Source organism: Peromyscus eremicus, chromosome 15, assembly GCF_949786415.1.
Source record: "Peromyscus eremicus chromosome 15, PerEre_H2_v1, whole genome shotgun sequence".
NCBI lineage: Eukaryota > Metazoa > Chordata > Mammalia > Rodentia > Cricetidae > Peromyscus > Peromyscus eremicus.
The window spans coordinates 49,813,192-49,818,139 of NC_081431.1; the positions used below are offsets into that span (position 1 = coordinate 49,813,192).

A 4,948-nucleotide genomic window follows, 5' to 3' on the forward strand; every position below is an offset into this window, starting at 1 on the left:
GTCATTACATACAGCTGAACAAGGAGGCAGACTCTGTAGAGGAGCAGCCTTCAAGCCAAAAACATAGGGTAGGGGTGAGGAGACAGCTGTAGCGGACAATTTCTGCATACATTATTAACATCTACTCTATGACCAAAGGGAGGCTTTACCATCACTTTGAACCTCACCAGGGAATGGTCTGGGGCATTGGAGTCCTTGACACGGCTGTGCCTATGTCAACAGTACGCATTCACTCAGGGCTTCCTTGCTAGCACATGTATTTAAACCATAGAGCTAGGTGGCTAGTTAAAACAACTACTCCTTTCAGGAGCTGAGTAACATTGCAGCCTGGCCCCCTCATCGCAGTGGATACGTTCAGGGCCTGTACTGGGTTACCTCTCCCCATTATGTGCTCCCGGTGGTCTTCATTTGTAAGCCATTGACACAAATGAAGTTTTTAAGGGGGTTCAGGAGAGACCCTTGCTGCAGCTGATGAGGAGCCTCAATTGTCTAATTCAGGCATCTACAATCTTGCGCATCCTCCTGACTGAGGCCACCTGGCCCAAAGCTGAGTTTACAGTGAAGTAAGCTGCAAATTAAACTCCAGTATTCTGTCAAGGCTATTCATAGCAAGGTTCATTTTTCCCCCCTAGGAATAAGGTCTCTTAGGATCTTGCCATTAGCTAATCAGAATTCCTCTGTTCCTTGACAAAACTGTTTGTTTAGCTTTCTAATAGTCTTTCCAACGGTCTGTTTGCCAGTCTGGTTACCTATTAGATGAAAGATTTACAGGGAGAGGCCAGGCAGAGGTGTTTATCATTGAGCTGGAACTAAGAGGGTCAGAAGGCCTTCTTCTCGGACAAATGTCTTTGGATCAACTATGTCTCCAGTCTCTCTATTAAGAATTATACAAGGACTCTCTCACTAGTTTTATCTTCTGTCTGTGCTGTGTTTAATTCCTCTGCTTGGAATCAGGTTTATGCAACTTGTGTTTGGTAACAAGTATATTTTACCTTATTTTGTGGATTGGGGCTACATAAGGACCATCTTTAGGAAATGCATTCTCAAGATCATTTCAACTAAAAACTGCCTATTGTTTGTCAAACATTCACTGTCCTCCAATTTTCAAGTTTTAATGCTAATTTATACTCTTATCTGTCTAACTACCAACCTTACCAAGGCTAAATACAAAATACAATAGTCCTTCACCTACTTTCAACAAGGTTGTCCCTTCCAGAAATCCCTTGTGAGGAAATTGTGCTCATTGGTCTAAAAGAAAGAAACAGAGACCATGAGGACTGGAGATGTAGCTCAGGTGGTGAAGAGCTTGGCCTAGCACACATGGAATTCTGTGTTCAGTCCCCAGCAGTAACCCAACTTGGTATAATGTCACATGCCTGGAATCCCACTCAGCACTCAGGAAGGCAGAAGGCTTGGGTGTGCAGGCTCATTCTCGGCCACATAGCTAGTTTATAGACAGCCCGAGTTACATCAGAACCCTGTCTCAAAGCAACATCAAAAGCAAAGAGAAAGAACGTCTCATTTAGGTATATGACACCCTCTTTATATACTTACTTTGAAGATTAATAAAATGCTGATTTTCCCCCATGGCGTAGCTAGACAAAATTGGCAGAACCCAAATTATTCTTTAAATTAGCTATAATAAAACTCTCAGCTGGTGATGGTGTGCACTTATACCCTAAATACTCAGGAGGCTTCTAGCAGTTCAAGGCCAGCCTGGAATATGTAGCAAGTTCCAGAACAACCAGAGCTCCACAGTGAGACCTTATCTGAAAAAGCTAAAAGAACAATAACAAAACCAAACAAAATTATACTTTCTTGTGTGTTGTTTCTTTCCATTTTTTAAAATTCTTCTCTCATACATTACATCCAGACGGCAGCTTCCTCTCCCTCCACTCTACCAGCACCCCACCCATTCCCTCTCCCCCAGATCCACTCCTTCTCCATTTTCCTTCAGAAAAGAGCAGGCCTCCTAGGGATACTGACCCAACTCAGAATAACAAGACACAGCAAGACTTGGTACAAACCCTCTAATCAGGGCTTGGTGAGGCAACCCAATAGGAGGAAAGGGGTCCCACGAGAGTCAGAGACACCCCGACTCCCACTGTCAGGAGTCCCACAAAAAACACTAAGGTAACAACCATGACATATATTCAGGTGATCTATGCACAGATCCACGCAGGCTCTGTGACTGCCTCTTCAGTCTCTGTGAGCATGAGCCCTGCTTCGTTGATTCTGTGGGCCGTGTTCTCCTGGTGTCCTCGACCCCTCTGATTCCTACAATTCTTTCTCCCCCTCTTCTGCGGGGTCCCCCAAGCTCCAAGGGGAGGGACCCCATGGAGATCTCTAGTTTGGGCTCTCTCTCTGCCTTAGGTTTGGCTCTGGGTCTCGGCATCTGCTCTCATCAGCTTCGGGCCTCTCTGGTGACGACTGGGCTCTGCGTGCATTTTACAATAGGTATTTTTCCAACAAACTTTCTTCTCCCTTTGCAGAGAGAGCACAATTAACCTTGCACAGCAGTCATTTTATGTTTGCTGGAAGCTCTTTCCTTTACTTCCGTTTCTTTCTCTGTTTTATCTGTCTTGTAAAATCATAAAGATTAATTGAGGAGCAAACAAGCATCCGGTTGTTGTGTCCTCGTTTTTAGGAATATCCAGTTCAAATAAGACAATAGCTAAGTGATAAAAGTGTTGGTAAACTCTTTGTGTTTATTTTGTGAACCTTGAAAAGCGTATTTATTGAATAGCCTTTGTTACCACGGTTACAAGAAACAAGGGCCTTAATTTCAAGGTAAAAAAGAAATCTGGCATGATTCAGTCTTTAAAGTTTTTTTCTTTCTTCTTCTTCTTTTCTTTCTTTCTTTTTTTGTTTGTTTGTTTTATTTTTGAATTTTCGAGTAGGGTTTCTCAGTGTAACAATCTTGGCTGTCCTGGAACTCTTTCTATAAACCCGGCTGGCCTTGAACTCAGAGCTCCACCTGCCTCTGCCTCCCAAGTGCTAGGATTAATGGCATTGGCCACCACTGTCCAGCTCTCAGGCTTTAAATTTTATATCATGTAAAAATAATATCTTACCTGGCAGGGGAGATACCATGATAACGAAGATGGTTTTCCCAGGGCAAGGCTTATTCATTGCTCACCGCTGTGATTTCCCCAAATGCGGAAAACTTGACTGCATAATTTGTGGTAGTGGGGGATTATGTTCGTGCTCTCCCTTGAAAAAAGAAAAAAAAAAAGAAAAGAAAAAAAATAATGTCAACACAACATTGTGTTTTGAACAGGGTCAAGGTTAAATATTTTTTAATGTAAACTTCCTAAATCTCCTAGGTGGATTTTCTGAGTCATTATCATTTATTTTTCTATTATTTTTAAATTACAGGGGAGGCAGAGGAAGGCAGATTTCTGAGTTCAACGCTAGCCTGGTCTACAGAGTGATCCAGTACAGCCAGGACTACAGAGAGAAACCCTGTCTTGAAAAACAACAACAAAAAAACCCAACAAAAACAAACTCAAAAAAATCCCAGATATTGATATGCTTATATGTGTCCATAATATTTTAATAAACATAAATAAAAATATATAACTATAGATAATGAATGAAAAGGTGTTAATAGATATCATTTTAAAAGTTTTAATTTTATTAAATTTTAATGCACCAAAAATAATTAAAATGGTAAATTTCAGATCCTTGACTACTTTTAAGACATTAGGGAAGTGATTATTTAATCAGTAAACAAATATTGATGCCTGAATAATATTTAGATAAAACCCAAATATGTTGGTTATATATATGCAGGGAGCTCAGAAGACAATTGATTTTAATGTCAAGTAAGAAGATAAACACATAAACAATGAACAGCTTTTCTCAGATCTGTAAGAGAGATAAGGATTTGGGACTAACCACTGTCCCCAAACCTGGACAGACACAGTTCACCTGAGGGCAGGTCTCTGTGTAGAAACAGACACAGGGACCAGAGCTGGGGCTGGAAAATGTCATCATAGCTGACAGTCTTAGTTGATTTCTATTGCTATTACAAAACACCACGACCAGGTCAACTTCTAAAAGCAGGCATTTAATTTGGGTTCCCAGTTGCAGAGGGGTAGAATCCATGACCGTCATGTCGGGGAGCCTGGCAGCAGTCAGGTGGGTGGAGGCACTGGTGCAGTAGCTGAGCACTCACATCTTGAGATACAACTACCAGGCAAAGAAAGTTAGCTGGGAATGAATGGCATGGGCTTTGGAAATCTCAAAGCCTGACCCCAGTGACACACCTCCTTCTACAAGGCCACACCTCCTAATCCTTCCCAAACAGTTCCATAACCTGAGGACCAAGTATCAAATCTATGAACCTATGGGACCATCCTCATTTAAACCACCACACTGATGAGTTGCTGGAGGCTAAACGTGCACAATTCTGAGGGGGGTCTAGTCTGAGAGAGACTTCCTATTTCTGCTATTATCCTCTAGGATTTGGACCTGTGTTCTGTAAGTACATATCAGAGGGAAATTAACTGATTTATCCAGCAAAGGGCAGAGAAAAGATAATTTTGAAATATAACAGAGAACTCTGTTCTTAACAAGGTTTCTTCTAAAAAACAAAGAGAAAACCTAACTAGTTAACTGAAGTTTAGTCTGCTGGAATTTTGTCAGATCCTACCTGACCTATGAGATAGAATATCAAATTCCAGTCATCTGTGCCCTTCTATGTGGGAAAGGGGAGATATATACATGTCCAGAGCACTCTCACTGTCCTGTCTCTCTGAGACTGAGAACTGGTAAAGTCCTCTGTGGTGATATTGTATAACCCAATATATTGTGCATACTAATAAACTTATCTGGGGCCAGAGAACAGAACAACCACTAGACATAGAGGCCAGAAAATGATGGCACACACACCTTTAATCTTAGCATTCTGGAGGCAGAGATCCATCCGGATCTCTGTGAGTTC

At 41.6% G+C, this 4,948-nt stretch overlaps 1 pseudogene; it reads left to right on the top strand.

Moving 5' to 3' along the window:
• Positions 1 to 3,066: 3,066 nt before the first annotated feature.
• LOC131925898 (U1 spliceosomal RNA) lies at positions 3,067 to 3,217 on the top strand (annotated as a pseudogene).
• Positions 3,218 to 4,948: the final 1,731 nt, after the last annotated feature.